The sequence below is a fragment of the Meriones unguiculatus genome, chromosome 9, assembly GCF_030254825.1.
Source record: "Meriones unguiculatus strain TT.TT164.6M chromosome 9, Bangor_MerUng_6.1, whole genome shotgun sequence".
Lineage (NCBI taxonomy): Eukaryota > Metazoa > Chordata > Mammalia > Rodentia > Muridae > Meriones > Meriones unguiculatus.
In genome coordinates, this window is record NC_083357.1 from 8,574,397 (window position 1) to 8,591,014 (window position 16,618).

Sequence of the window (16,618 nt, forward strand, 5' to 3'; positions counted from 1 at the left end):
ATTGAGGAATTGTCAAACTGTTTACAGAGGGTCCATATTATTTTATATTTCCTATGAATACCTTGAAGGTTTTTGTTTCTCTACAGCTACATCAACTTGTTATTCTGTCTTTTAAAATATTATTATATAAGTAATATATATTATATATATATAACACATTAAAATACAGTAAAATTACATTATATGTTCACTAAAGTTTTAAGTATTTAAAAATATGACTATAGGAAGTGACTATGTAGAGGTCTGTTTTTATTTTTACGACTGCAGCATTGTTTTAGCTTTTAAAACAGCTCTTGTTGAGATGGGGTTGCTTTATGTTTTTGGATAGTCTTACAGTTTTAAAATCAATCTAATCTAGACTGTATTAAAGTTTATATATTAATTGTGTTCTCCTTCTCTTCTCTTTACAATGCTAGGGAAGAAACTCAGGGTCTTGAACATGCCAGTTAAGGGCTGCTCCCCCTGCAGTACCCTCGTTCCTAGTCTTGACTGTATATTTATTCATATTTTCACTCTGCCAACATAGGTTAAGGGCTATCTCCACCCCTCTTTTGAAGAAAGGATCTTGCTCAGTCTTGCCTTGAATTTGCGATCCTCCTGCCTCAGCCTTCAGAGTACTGGTATTATAAATGTAGGCCCCATGCCTTTCCTGTCCTTGAGGGTCCACTCCTAGGCTGTTGGGCTGGCTCCGTGGGTAAAGGTACTCAGTGTCAAGCCTGACACCTGAGTTTGATCTCGGGGTCTTGTGATAGAAGGAGAGAACCAACTCCCACAAGTTGTCCTCTGACTTCCACACATGTGCATACAAGTATGCATGTGTGCATGCACTTTTGCAAGCACACACAAATGCAAATGCACACATAAATAAATGAATGTAAGAAGCAAAACTAAACTAAAAACTAAGAGTCCAGTGCTGAAAGAACCCAGAATACACCCTGGTGACACTTGATTCTGTGATATGGGTATAATGAATGTAGCATAGCTGGGCACGGCTTAACATACACTAGATGTACTGTTGTTCCTTAGAGCTTTTTACAATGGAAGACCTATTACCAAGAACAGTGCCCAGGTATGTTTGTTAGTTTTTGTCAACTGATTCATTGGTTTTAGTTCTAAGGACTTCTGTAGGTACTTATGTCTTCTTTCATATATTGAGGCAGTGGAACATACAGTGAAATGTTTGAGAGGAAATAAGAGACAATGAGAAAATCCATTTTAGAAAAAAAAAAAAAAGCCTTTCATGTTCTTTGTTTGTTTTTTGGATTGCTAATGGATTAGTTTGGTTGCAAAAGAATTTAGGATTTGAATTTGTCTTTCATTTATGAGTTGTATGTAGATAATACAATTCCATCAGATCTCCATTCCTTGACCTTGAAGTGGGAGTGTTTCAGATATTGATGGGGTGAATGGAATATGTTGCATTGTGCTTGGTACAGTGATCCCTCAAATGTCAGTTTATTTAAAGAAAAACCTTTATAAATAGTGTTCCTTCTTAAAGTAATTAAAGTGGTTATTATCTAAAAGTAACAAGATGATGAGAGCATTTTGGCAAGAGTAAATATAGTAATATACTTAGTTATACACACTGAGCATTTCTAATTTAAATTGTTCATTAGGGATGCTCACTGGCAGTCTATGCAAATACTCTAGAATTCGAAATTTAAAACACTTCTGATCCCAGATGAACTTCAGATGAACAGATACTCAACTTGTTTTTTTTTTATTTTTTATTTTTTATTTTTATTTTTTATTTTATTTTATTTTTTTATTTTTATTTTTTTTGATACTCAACTTGTAATAATTTCTTAGAATGTGTAAAATATTGATATAATTTAAAACCACTACTAATTATTAGAATTTATAATTTAAAAAAATCAGTTCTATACTCTTACTGCTTCTATTCTCTCTCTCCTTCTACCTCCCCTTCCTCTATTCTTCCCTTTCTACCTTTATTTTTTCCTTCCTTCCAACTCACCTTGTAGACTTAACTGGCCTCAAATTCAGATACCTGCCTGCCTCTGCTTCTTGAGTGACTAGGATTAAAGATGTGAGCCAAGGGCTGGAGAAATGGCTCAGAGGTTAAGAGCACTGGCTGCTCTTCCAGAGGTTCTAAATGCAATTCCCGGCAACCACACAGTGGCTCACAACCACCATCTATAATGTGATCTAGTGCCCTCTTGTATGCAGGCAGGTAGAATACTGTATACATAATAAATAAGTAATCTTAAAAAAAGATGTGAGCCATTATGTCCATCCAGACTCTGACTATTTCAAAACATAGTACTAGTAAAAACAACCACAAAGTAAAAACAGCAACAGTTGTTTGTTTGTTTGTTTGTTTTTGGTCTCCTTCTTGGGGACAATGTTGTAGTCCAGATGGCAGCAAATCACTGTGACCCTGAATTTCTACTCGTTTTGCCTCTATCTTCTTAGTGTTAGGATTATAGCCACCGCATCCTAATTGTAGTGCTGGGGATTCAAACCAGAGTTTTGTGTATGCTAGGCAAACTAACAAGTAACGTGCATACCCAGTTCTGTCAAATACAAGTTGGTTACAGGAAGAGATAATTTTTTACTTATAGTCTAAAACCAGTCACATCTATCTGTCTGTCTGTCTATCTATCTATGCTTCAGTAATTTGTGAGGATGCTGATACATGACAGATTATACATTTAAGAATTTTTTGGTCCTTATAGTGAAAATAATGAATATGCCTTAAATGAGAAAACTGTTGTTTTTAGATATGATAAGCCGCTGGTGAGTCATCATAGGTGGAATTTGTTTTGCACCTGGATTAATGCTTCTGTACAGTGAATGCTTGTTTCATTTTGAATAAATGCAAGACTCCATGGGGAACCTATTGTCTGGATTATATAAGAACTGGTGGCACAGTTCTTATATTTAATATGATGTCTTTTTTTTTTTGGTAGAAAAATTTAGCAGAAAGCATTTCTTTGGGCAGGTTTGAACAACTCAGCTGCTCATATCACTGATTATACCCAACGTGTTATTTTAGCTGTTTTGTTTTTACATTTATTTATTTATTTACTCATTCATTCATTCATTCATTCATACAGTATTCTGCCTGCCTGTATGCCTATTGGCCAGAAGAGGGCACCAGATCTCATTATAGGTGGTTATGAGCCACCATGTGGTTGTGGGAATTGAACTCAGGACCTTTGGAACAATAGCCAGTGTTCTTAACCTCTGAGCCATCTCTCCAGCCCTACCCCCAATCCCCATCCCCACCTTTTTTTATGCTCTGTATGGAATAGGTTTTTTCATTTAGAGGGCAATGACTATACTTACCACTTATGAGTAGAAATCATTGAAATGTAGACATTATAACCTAGCAAGTTTTATGAGTGGGCTGTCCTGTCTCTGTTAAGGCTTACCCGTGAAAAGAGATGAAAAAATATGGTTTTGCTATTATCATAATAAAAGGCCCTGGCCCAGCCATACACAGAGCAAGTTTTTAGTTGATTGTCCTTTCAGGTGCTTTACTTACACCGCTCTGGGGTAGGGTTGGGAATGATAATAGGATTTTTTGTTGTTGTTTGTTTTTTGTTTTTCGAGACAGGATTTCTCTGAGGTCTGGATTTACTTTGTAGACCAGTCTGGGCTTGACCTCACAGAAATACGCCTGCCTCTGCCTCCCAGAGAGCTGAGATTATAGTCGTGCCCCACCACACCCAGCTATATTTGTAGTTTTTTTATAACAAAGTTTTTTTTTGTGTTTTGTTAGTATTTTTTTCAGAATTTAACCATTTCAATATGTTTTTATTTGATAATTGAGGAATTATGATCTTTCAAATGTTTCATTGCCTTTTTCTGTCCAGTTTATACACTTGTTAGTTTTCCAGTTTTATTTAGTGATCTTCTTGGTAGTAATCATATCTTTGCTTCTATTTTTATTGCATGTGTATTTTGCAGTGTTTTTGTTTAAAGATAGGGTCTTTGTATGTTGGTCAGGCACTTTACAATTGAGCTGTTTTTCAAACCCTAATACCAGTTACATATTATCTATAGTGTTACATGATTTTCTATGATCTGTGGTGGGAAAGTTACAGTTACTGCTAATGTTACTATGATTTGTTGCCTACACTTGAAGAAAATCTTTAATTTCTACAGATTAGTAAAAATAAATATAAAGCCTTTTCTTTATCATACTCAACTCTTGAGTTCTTTTTCTGTGTCTTAGAACCCCCAAAACAAAACAAATCAAAACAAACAAACAAACAACAACAACAACAACAAAAACCCCTTTCTATAAACAATAGGAATAAGAGAAATTATTTAAGGTATAAATGCTTTTTAGGAAATATGCCTTATTTTACACTGGTGATTTTTAGTGAACAGTTGTGAGATAAGAGAACGGGCGAGTTTATTGTAAATTTCAGGAGATACTGTTTTGTAGTGGTTATACTCTGAAAACTCTTGGAGTAGGGAAGTCATTTGAGTGCATAGGATATAGAAAAGCATGTTTGTACTGTGTTATTCTCAGTCATGGTTGGAAATAACTGAAATAGCATATGGGAGATGCTTGTGTTTTAGGGTCAGACTTGAATTCTGAGTAGGATTTTTGGTTTTGCCAGAACCTTGGCTTTCTAGTTATAAACCTATTATTATATAATACTTACGTTAAACTTGTGAAAATGAAATGAGAACATGTCTAAGTGTTTAGAGTACAAACTAATTCTGGGTTTTCTGTGACTGGAAGGAGTTTGCCTTTTCTCTAAGCAGTGTTCGTTAGAGAGAGGTTCAGTTTCTTTTTTGTAAAGGTAAGGATGTTGGAGTGAATTTTTATTTTTATTTTATCATGTCTGTCTATCTATCTATCTATCTATCTATCTATCTATCTATCTATCTATCTATCTATCTATCTAAAGATAGGGTTCACTCTTTAGGTCTGGCTGGCCTGGGATTTGTTATGTAGAATAGCCTGGCCAGATCCATCTGTCTCTGCCTCCTGAGTGCTGGAAGTAAAGTTATGCACCACCATGCTAGGCCTAGAAAAGGTTTCATAATATGGAAAGTTGTTTGATTGGAAAGTCTACTTGTTACGATTACCTAGACGTGATATTGATTTTTAACTTGTTAGAAATGGCTGAGAGCCACTTTTGAAAATGTATTACATGGAAGTCATTCTCAAACAGGCTATCGTATTATACCTTAATAGATATTTTGTAATTTTTAAAAAAGGATGTTATAGATAAACAAGTTAGTTTTTCCACCATTATTACAAAATGCCTGATTTGGAAAAAGCTTAAATGAAGAAGGGTAGCTCACAGTTTCAGAGGTTCAGCCCGTGGTAGCCTGTTTGCATGTACTTGGGCAGAGTATCACAGCAGTGGTGTTGTTTAAATGATGGGAAATCCCAACTGTACTATTTTACCAATAAAAACTTAGGAGCCAGATGCTGTGGTGAAAATCTCCTAGATCAGAGAGGCAGAGAACATAACTAGCTAACCTTCCTTCTCAGCTCAGGTCTGGATGGAAAAAACTAAAAGGCTCACTAGCTCAACTAACAGCCCAGGAACAAAAGGCAAAAAAAAAAAAAAAAACCAAAAACAAACAAACAAAAAAAAACCACAAAACCACAAAACCTCAAGACCAAAAGGTTTGCTCATTCAAAACCCAAAAGGCCAGGGAGCTCAGGAGCTGAAGCCTAAGCTAAAGCCAGAGCTTAAGCTTAAAAGCTCTTCTTTTCCATGATGTCTTATAAAAACCCCTCAACTCAAAGTTCCTCCTGTTCTTTAATCCTCGTCAGCTGATTTCTTGCTCTGCCTCCTGACCTACAGTTAACTTTATTAGATCCAGTATACAGAGAGCTCTTGGATCTAACTATTAGATCCTTTAGACAGAGAGCCCTTGGATAAAGGTGTGTGCTAGGGCTGGGTGAACCACGCCATAATCACTTGTTTACAATAAACAGAAAGTTCTTAGATTAAATGTGTGTGTCAGAGCTCAACCAAACCAAACAATAAACAGGGCTTTACAGTTCCCAATTTTGGGGCTCACAGTGGGATCAAATATCCTGCAACACAGTGGGGCATGTGGGAGAGGTAGGGTGAACAGTCTTTGGCACTTGTGCCCACCACCACGACAGGAAGCATCTCCCAGAGACCTGCTTCCTGTGAACTGCTTTCTTGTAGAGGTTCAGGAACTTAATAAATTCCTAAAACAGTGCCAGTATTTAGGAACCCCAAGTAGCAAAGTAATCTTCTTAAGCTAATGAAATTTGAGTATGGTGATGTAGAAATTTTATTTTTTATTTTATTTTTTAAAATGGTAAGCAACAGCTGCTTTTCATGTGACCAAATGATAGACCCACTTGGAATGTCTTACTAGAAAGGTTACATACATGTTTGTATTAAGGTTGCATCTGTGACTTTCATTTTAAAGAGAATTCATCATTTAAAAATTATTTGTATGTATTTGCTGTGCTTATGCATGGATGTTAGCATGTGTGTGGGTGCATGTGAATGAGGAGGTTTAGGGTTGATATCAGGGGCCGTCCTTGATAGTTTTCTACCACAGTTTTTGAGGCAGGGTCTCCCTGAGAGCACTGATGTGACTGGTCCAGTTGTTTCAGCTGTCCCCTCTCTCTGCCTTCTGAGTGCTGGACTTAGAGTTGAGCACCGTGCCCACTTGGTTCATACATGGTTCTGGAGATCTGAGCTCAAGTCCTCAAACATAGATGGCAGGTGCTAACATTTTATTAAACTAAACAATATCATTTGTGTGTGTTTGTGTGGACCATGGCTTACATGCGGAGGTCGGAAGACAACTCTGGGAGTCGGTTCTGTACGCTATAGATTCCCTAGGGTCATTTTCCTGCGTGATAGACTGTAAACTGTGTGATGAAATAAACCCTTTCCTCCCCTTATTCCTTTGATCTTATGTCTTTATTACCACAACAAAGCAAACTAGAACATTTCTCTTCCTCCCTTTCTTCCCTTACCTCCTCAAGACATTGTTTAGTAATGTAGTTCTTTTTAGCAATCTGAACCTAATTGATATTTTGTTGAAGATCAAGAAGAAAAGTAGTCTATATTTTGGTGTTTGTCCGTTAATAATTTTTTTTTCAAGATGATCTTTCTCTATGTACCCCTCACTGCCCTGGAAATCACTCTTTAGACCAGGCTGGCTTCAAACTCAAGAGATCCTCCAACCTCTGCCTCCTGAGTGTTGGAAGAAATCTTACAAAGATTATTTTGAAAAAAATTTGTAGTAAGTTTAAGATTTTTGGTGATTAGGTTTGTCATTATTAAGACCCTACCAAGGCTGGGCAATGATGACACACACCTTTAAGTACTTGGGAGGTAGAGACAGGCAGATCTCTGAGTTTGAGGTCAGCCTGGTCTACAGAGAGAGCTCCATGACAACCAGAGCTACAAAGAGAAACACTGTCTTGAAAACAAACAAACAGACAAACAACAAAACACCCCTACCCCTACCCCTGAAAACAAAACAAAAAACAGGCACTTCCAAATATTGGATTTTGGTTTCCAGGGTAGGAAGTGCTGACCGAGAGTATCTTTCTGTCTTTGGATTGTCACCAGCAATCTTAAGAATAGATGCTGTCATTGTGAAGGGGAGGCAGAGGAAACAACATCATTTCAAATTGAAAGTCACCCTGCTCTACTCACCCTGGTGAGTTCTAGGCCAACTTTCGAAATATAGTGAGATCTTATCTCTCACAATAGTAATAAAAACAACAGAAACCCCAGAAATATTCAGAATGTTCTTTTGGGAGAATTTAATTTGACCTTAAACTATTGTGTTGTTTTTTTGATTTATTTTTTTAAAAAATTTTTATGCCTTAATAGAAAACAATATTGTGTTTATCTAGCATCTTGTAAGAATTTGAGAAAAAAACTATGTTAATAACCGCCCTAGTTTGCTTTCTGTTCTGAGAAATACCATAACCAAAAGCAACATGAGGAGGAAAAGATATTTTTGGCTTATATGTCCTGATCATGGTTTATTGAGGGAAGTCAGTCTTGAAACTCAAACAAATTCAGACAAAAGTACAGGCAGGAACTATAGAAGAAAGCTGTTTCCTGGCATGCTCTGTCTGGCTTGCTCAACTTTCTTAGTCAGCACAACTTTCTTTCTTAGCCACCTGCCCAGGGGCAACACCACCCGGAGTGGACAGGGCCCTTCCAAAGCCTCTTGTTTTTTGTTTGTTGTTGTTTTGTTTTTTGTTTTTTGGTTTTTTAGAGACAGGGCTTCTCTTTGTAGCCTTGGCTATCTTGGACTCGCTTTGTAGACCAGACTGGCCTCGAACTCAGAGATCCACTCGCCTCTCCCTCCCAGAGTGCTGGGATCACAGGCATGCACCGCCATGCCCAGCTTCTTGTAAAATGAGTTTTAAAAATAAAACATGAAAGCTTTATGGAAAACATTTTGTATAAAGCATGAAAACATTACCCCTGTAGTCACTGTTATTAGGATTAAAAATTATATAATTTTTGAAGTGACTCTGACCAGCTCTAGTGTGGTGAGCATGGCTCTGGTAGGCCTTGCCCTTCTCCACAGTTCCCTCTGCCTTGCTAAAAACCATTAGATTACATTTCTAAAGCTAACCACGAAGTCTGTTCCCTTATATGGCCACTTCCTTCTCCTGAGGCTGACTATCAAGGGCCAGCTATCAGAATATTGAAGTCTAGCAATCGAAAGCCCCTTTTAGCTCAACTAGTTAACATGCCCAATTAAAATCAAACATCTCATCCTAATAGGGGTTTCCCATTTTACCTTTATAAATCACCATTTTCCTATGGACCATATCTGTCTCCTCTCTATCCAGAAAAAGGCAGTCTTTTGTCCTCAAAGGATAAATATTCCTGCCTCTTTTCCGTTGTTTTCTTCCCCTTCTCCTTGGCCCCTGTCCCTCTGGTGCAAATAAATCTCCTTTTTGCTGAGAACTTGGTCTTTGGGGGTCCTGAGCTGACACTTTTCTTTCAGTTTTGAAATTAATTCTAGAAAGTAGAATTGGTAAATCCTTATCTTAGAAAACTGGTAATCTTGGTTTTAAGCTTGCCAGAATAATAATAATTTATTAGTAGAGGGTAAATCCCAAATAGTCTTTAGGGAAAGAATAGAAAAGTAGAGGTGGAAGGAATCATTTGTTGTTATTAATTTGGTTAAAAGTTGTAAACATTTAACGAAAATTTCCCATACGTTAAATATAGGCCCTTCTAGTGTTCAAAACACACACACACACACACAGACACACACACACACAGACACACACACACACAGACACACATAGACGCACACATGTCTGTGTGTATGTTGAAATCTATGAAAATAAGTAATAATGTACAACTAATTCTAATAATGACCCAACAAAGTATCCTGTAAGTAGACAGCTATTCTCCTAGTTAACGTTTTGGTTTATTCCTTGCATATGAGTCAATTAGATCCTTAATTAATTAGAATAATTTAGTTTGTTTTCTTCTCTTAGGCCTATTTAAGCTTTTACACTGAATTATTTTACAGATTTTACATGTTTTACGGTGTCTCTTTAACAACCACAGATACATTCTTTTAACTCCTTAAAGCTGCTGAAGAGTTGTTTTCTAAACACATGCCTTTTCTAAATAACTTACACCTGTTCATTCGTTATGTATTGACATGCTTCATAGACTGTGAGCTGATGGCTCGGCGGTGTACAGTAGGTGTGTTTATCTCATATTATTATTCGTTGGCAGCTACTTTATCCTAGGATTGGAAGGAATGCCTTCTTGAAGGACTGGCTGCTCTTCCTGTAGGACACCCCTTTTAAACAAACAAACAAACAAACAAACAAAAAGTCTATGATGATTCTGAAGGGGAGAAACCTTTCCAAAAGATCTCTACATTTACAGTGTACTAGTAATTTTCTTTTTGGTGTCCTTAAACTCATAAAAACATTGCACTGAGTTAATCCTATAGTACATGTATTTAGTTTTAAAATCTCTAAATTTTGTGACATAAATCTCTTAAAACTTCCTGTGTACCTGATGTAACCAAGTAAAGCAGCAACCCTACCAGATCCTTCCTGGGTAAATGATTGGATGAAAACAGCCTTCTAAGGGTCTAGATAGCAAAGATTACACTCCCTTCTTGATGTCTCTGGGATAAGGTAGAACTTCTCCATGCCCTAGGGGCAGAGACTTTGTTGGTTTTCTCTGCTGATTATGTAAGGTTTTTTGATGACTGTTTTTCATATTGATATCTTTTTTGTTTGTTTGTTTGTTTGTTTTTTTTTTTAGAGACAGGATTTCTCTGTGTAGCCCTGGCTATCCTGGACTTGCTTTGTAGACCAGGATGGCCTCAGATTTACAGAGATCCTCCTGCCTCTGCCTCCCCGAGTGCTGGGTTTACAGGCGTGCACCTCTGCACCTGGTATATTGATGCCTTCTTAGCTTGGCCATTCTCTGATTTCAGGGTTATTCCATGATAAATTTAATAAAAACCTAATTTTATATGTACATACCATGTAACTACTAGAAATGGTTATATATAATTTATATGTGTGTGTGTGTGTATATGTATGTGTGTGTATGTATGTATACACACATACACATATAATGTAACTCTACTAGGAATGATTAGAAAGATACTTGCTGGGAACCTCAAATCTTTATGTTCTAGGAATTATCTTTGAAATAGAAAACATATGTTCTGGCAAGAGGACTTTTAAACATTATAGCTAGTATCTTCGAGGTTTTACTCTGCTGGAAAAAAAATTTTAAATTTATACTTTATGTGTCTGAATATTTTCCTGCATATATGACTGTGCGCCACATGCATATCTAGTATATATGGAAGACAGAAGAGGGTGTTGGAGCCCCTGCAACTGGAGTTACAGGCAGTTGTAAGCTAACGTGTGGGCTGGGAATTGAACACAGGATCTCTGTAAGAGCAGAAAATGCTCTTAACTGCCGAGTTATCATCTTCCTTGCCACTATGTTGGAAATTTCCCGTTATGTGACTGTAGAGTTTGTATAAGTTGATGAGATGGGTGGTGATGCTGACATCTCCATTTGACAGACAGGGCCCTGGCCCGGGCCTCTCGGCTGAGCGCGTGTCTGGCCTCAGGAGCCCTTCCCTACGTCGACTGTCCAGTCGCGCTACACTTGTTGTTGGACACTCATGCACTTGGATTCTCCAGTTTCTGAGAGCTGCCAACTACTTAAAAATTAAAACAAAATTAGACCTCCTGTCTGTTTGGCAGTTATTAGACTCTCAAATATATGATCTCCAGCTGTATTAGCTGTGGAGATGCAGATTCATGGGAACACAGGCTTAAGTTACATTTCTAGGGTCAGGAAGATAGCCCAGTAAGTAAAGGGCTTTACTTAAAACCTGACAACCTGAGTTTACGTCCAACATTCCTTCAGGAAATAGGAGGTAGAAACAGAAACCAAATGCTTGTTGGCCAGCTATCTTGGCATATGTAGTGACAAAACAAAAGCATCTCAAAGACAAGGTAGAAAGGCAGGACTAACTCTGGAAAACTGCCCTCTGACCTCAACACTTACATTGTGGCATGCGTACACATATAATACCCACACCACACTTCTACTATTTTCTAATGTTTTAATAAAGTTTATTAGATAACTACTGTCTGTATGTACTGTATTTCATATGAATTACCATTTAGTAGTCACTAGAGCTAAAGGATGCCCTGAGAAGGAAACCAAAGTCAGAAGTAATAGAAGCCAGTTACGCTAATGATTGTTTTTATGGGTAGTCCAGTCTGTTAGTCATTGTTGCCGCTTCCTGGCAATATGTAGTCCAAGCTTACCTCAGACTCCTCGGAATATTTGCCTTAGCATATGAATTAACATCTTGTCCCAAACAGTGGATGTGTGTATGAAGTAAAAACCCAAGTTCTTGCAATGATTTTTCAAGCGTCATCCTCATTTTCTAGGTATTTACTCTAAGAGGCTTGGGTAGAACAAATTAAGTTATACTAATTATTAGGCTCAGTTGAAACCATATCCGTCACAAGAGAGTAATCTGTAGCTAATGGATATAATTGGGTTTTCTGCTGCTTCCTCTGTTTCTTAGCAGTTATGTACAGGCGAATTTGTAGGGGAACCTCTCTGTAGTTTTTGCCAGTGCTAGTTTTTATTATTTGCTTGGTAGAGCCATTCTTGGTGTAAGATGGACTCAATATAGTTTGATTCCCATTTCCTAGGTGTGTAAAGATTGAGAATTTAAAATACATTTATTGGCCATTTGTACTACTACTTTTGAGAACTGTCCCCGTTCACTTGAGGGCACTTAAATGCTACAGCTGTCCTTTTTTCTTAATAATGGTTACCAAGCAGCCCATCTGTTGAAATCCTTTTATAATAAATTGGTACATTTTGATAGTGCTTATCCTGGTGAATTAGAGTCCTCTTTATTTCATTAGAACAAGACATGCTAACGTAAAAATGTACTTGTCTGTTGGATTTGGTGGTGTACATCTTTAGTCCTAACAGTTGGGAGGCAGAGGCAGAGGTAGGTGGATCTTTGTGAGTTCAAGGCCAGTCTGGTCTACATAGAGCTTTCCAGGCCAGGCTAGCCAGGGCTACACAGTGAGACTATGTCTAAAAAAAAACAACAACAACAACAACAAATGTTACTGTTATTGGCTTCTGTAAATCTTTATTTTAGAAGAAATATCATATCAACTCTACAGATTTATCATTTCTCTAGCTTACAAAATAGTAGCATAAAGAAATGATTTTAAAATGCATGTCATCTTTTGATACAGTGAAAGGAAATTTCAAAATCATAATTTAATGATCTTGATAACTGTGTAGAAGTAGGTACTAATTAATTATTACATGCTATGGTTATAAAGTGGTCATACTTAACAGTTGTGAACCAGGAACTTACAAATTGATCTTTCCAATATTACTATTGTGTAGTTAATATAGTATTTATGCCTGAGAGTTTTTGAATGTATATTAAAGCTTAGAAAACATGACATTAAATGACCTTTGTTAGAAAATTTACTTCAAAACTGAGGTCTAAAAAAGTTAACATAAGGATTGCAGAAATGGCTTAGCAGTTAAGAGCACAGACTTCTCCAGGACTCAGCATCGATTCCCAGCACCCCCATGGCAGCTTACAAATGTTCATAACTCCAGTTCCAGGGCCTCCAATGCTGCCTTCTGGCCTCTGCGGGTACCAGGAGCACAAGTGGTATATAGACACATATGCAAGCAAAACACGCATATACATAAAGTATAAATGATATAGTTTAAGGTTGATATAAATTACGTATTAGCATGGGGAATAGCTTCATGTCTGATTAGTACATTTAGAGAAACTGAAATGAAAAGTGGGATTGAAGCTGACAAGAAAGCTGTCTAGGTGAAAAAAACAAAAGACAAAACAACCCCTTGCTGGGTAAGGTTGCACACACCTGAAATTCCAGCACTCCCCGGGAGGCAGGGGCAGGCAGATCTCTGTGAGTTCAAGGGCAGCTTGGTCTACAAAGTGAGTCCAGGACAGCTAAGGCAACACAGAGAAACCCTGTCTCAAAAAACCAAAAACCAGTCAACCAACCAAAAACAAAACAAAAGGGGGGCATTATTTTTTATTATTTATAACAGCATATTTTAATAACATTGAATTGTGTTTTTCTATTAATAGCCCAACTTAAAGTCATGACAATTACCCACAGAAAAAAAAAGATGAAACTTTTTTCTCTTTTCTAGTACTAGAAATTGAACCCAGGGCTTTGTACATGCTAGGCCAGCACTATTACTATCTTCCCAGCGCTTCATGTTTACATTTATTTATTTGTGTGTGGGGGAAGTACACACACGGATACTAACATACCAGCGCACACATTTAGAGGTCAGATGACAGCTTACTGGAGTCAGTTCTTCTGCCATCTGCACTGGGTTGGGGTCAGATACAGGTCATCAGGCCCAATAGTCTTTACCCACTGGGACATCTTGCTGTCAAAAGGGGGCTTTATCATACTTAGGTGAAGCATATGAAAATAACTTATAAACTAAAAACACTACACATATAAATAGATATGTAATTACATTTCTGTTAACTGACAACATTTCCCTGAAAGCAGAAAGAACAAAGCTTTAGAAAGCAGACAGGCATGTTCCCCTAATTTTCTTTGGGGTTCATGGTTTTCCTTACCAAAACCACTCTTCTTTAAAAATTTCCGGTCTTCCTGATAGTTCCATCCTTCCAGTAGTTTTAGGTCCAAGACGTATTCTCATCCATCTTTACACCTCTCAGTGTTTTCACTGCTCTCAGCCTAGATACCAGTCTTTTACCAGGACTCTTCAAGGATCTTTAAGTTGATCTTTCTATTTCTGCTTTTACTTATAGTCTGTTTCAACATCGCTCAACATAGCTTCAGAGTGGCTCCTTTAAAGGTTAGATTATGTTTCTCTTCTGCTTGTAATTCGCCAGTGTATTCCCCAAAGCCAAAATCTTCACAGCAGCTTCTAAGTTCTTTTTTTTGGTGGTAGAGGTGGGGGAATTTTTTTTTTTTTCCTTTCCTTAACGGCATGGTTTCTCTGTGTAGTCCTGGTTGTCCTGCACTGGCGTTGTAGACCAGGCTGGCCTCGAACTCATAGTGATCCTCCAGCCTCTACCTCCCAAAGTGCTGGGATTATAGGTGTGCACTGCTCTGCCAGGCTTTTTCTCACTGTGTAGCTCTGGCAGTCCTTGAATTCACTATGTAGACTAGGCTGCAGGCTGACCTTGAACTCACAGAGGTTGCCAGCCTCTGCCTCCCAAATGCTGAGATTAAAAGCATGTGCCATTGGGGCCAGCATGCCTGTAAGTTCTTACATGTGAATCCCTGAAACCTTCTTGAGATCATCTCCTATTCTCTCAATGTTTATCATTCTTTTCTAACCACTGTGGCCTTTCACATCCACGCATGCTCCTGATTCAGGGTCTTTGCACTTTTTTCTGTTTCTGCAAGTATGTGTTTGGTTCTTTTTTACTTCCCCTCAGTTGTTGATTTATGTCCTCCACAATAAGACCTTGATCACCCAGTTGAAAGTAGCACTTCCTGGCCCCCTGCCTCTTTTAGCTTTTCCCAGTAACATTTATTTTCATCAAATGTATCATAGGGGTTATCTACCATCTACTTACACTGCATTATAGAATAATGAGGGCAAGTTTTTTTCCCTCTTATTTCTTTTAACCTAGAATATTTGTTTATCCAGAATATGGTATGTCAGTTAATATGCCTAAGTAAATAATTGAGTAAATGAGAAAGAATTCTGTGGCAGCTCATAATACCACTGCTATTGGTGCATAGCGCTTTCTTTATTTTTTTCCTCCCACACCCCCTAAGACAGGGATTCTCTGTAGCTGTTTTGGAACTCACTCTGTAGACCAGGCTAGCCTCAAACTCACAGAAATCCATCTGACTGCCTCCCAAGTGCTTGGGATCAAAGTTGTGCTCCTTCCCCTCCCCCTCCCCCAGTGAGCTTTCTTAAGTAACTGATGGTTCACATAATTCTAGAGAAAGGTAGTATTAATTTTAAATAGTATTTACAAATGTTGGAAGTACACAGGAATTGAGCAGATGGTCCCGTGGGTAGCACTGCTGAGGGAGGTAGTAGTCTTTTTTGAAGAAGTATGTCTTGGGGGTGGCTGTGAGAGTGTATAACCCCGCCTCCACTTCCAGTTTATCATTGTCTGTCCCTCTGTCTACTCTGTTGTGCCCCCACCCCCATTGCTGCGTGGAGTTGAAGTGATCACACAGCTTCCTGCTCCTGCCGCCACACCTGCCTCGTGCTGCAGTGCCTCCTCATCAGGATGAGCTCTTACCCCCTAGGACCACAAGCCCAAATCAACTTACCTTTCTAGAGTCGCTTGGTCGGGGTGTTTTGTCATAACAGCAGAAGTAACTAATAGAGAAGTTTCAGTCCTAATTTTCTTTCCTGTTACTGTGTAAAAACCATGACAAAAGTCACGTTGGGGAAAGGATTTATTTGGCTTGTGCTTCCAAATCACAGTCCTTCCTTGAGGGAAGTAAGGGCAGGAATTCCAGTGGGAACCTGAAGGCAGGAGCTGAAGTAGCGACGTTGGAAGAACGCTGCTTTTTAACTTGTTGTCCCTTGTGACTTCCTCAGCTTGTTTCTTACACAGTTAGGACTTGCACAGGGTGGTGCTGCTCACAGTAGGCCGGGCCCTCCAACATCAGCCATCAGTGAAGAAAATGCTCACTGTGTCTGCAGGCCCACCTGATGGAAACAGTTCCTCAATTGGAGCTTCTTTTTTTGGGGTGATTTTAGGTTGTGTCAAGGTGACAAAAAATCAAACCACCATAGACTCCTTCAGTATAAATACTGTTTCTTTTTCTTTTCTTTTCTTTTTTAAAGCTTTAGAACTGTATTTTATGTGTCCTGAAAATCACTTATGGCTCTGACTCTCCCGGAGCACCCCACCCATGTCCCTTTCTCTCTTCTCCTACACCCTCCCCCTGTCCCTCTCTGTCTCTTTCTCTTTGCCCTCATGGCTCAATAAACTTCCTTGTACCACACACACACACACACACACACACAAAAGAAAGAAAGGAAGTCACTTATGTAAAGTGTACAGGGGCTGAGGAAGATGGCTTGGTCACAAAGGA

At 38.3% G+C, this 16,618-nt stretch overlaps 1 protein-coding gene across 6 annotated transcripts in view; it reads left to right on the forward strand.

The window, feature by feature from the left end:
* Sfmbt1 (Scm like with four mbt domains 1) overlaps window positions 1-16,618 on the forward strand; it is a 110,392-nt gene that overhangs the window by 39,740 nt on the left and 54,034 nt on the right. The window lies entirely within an intron of this gene.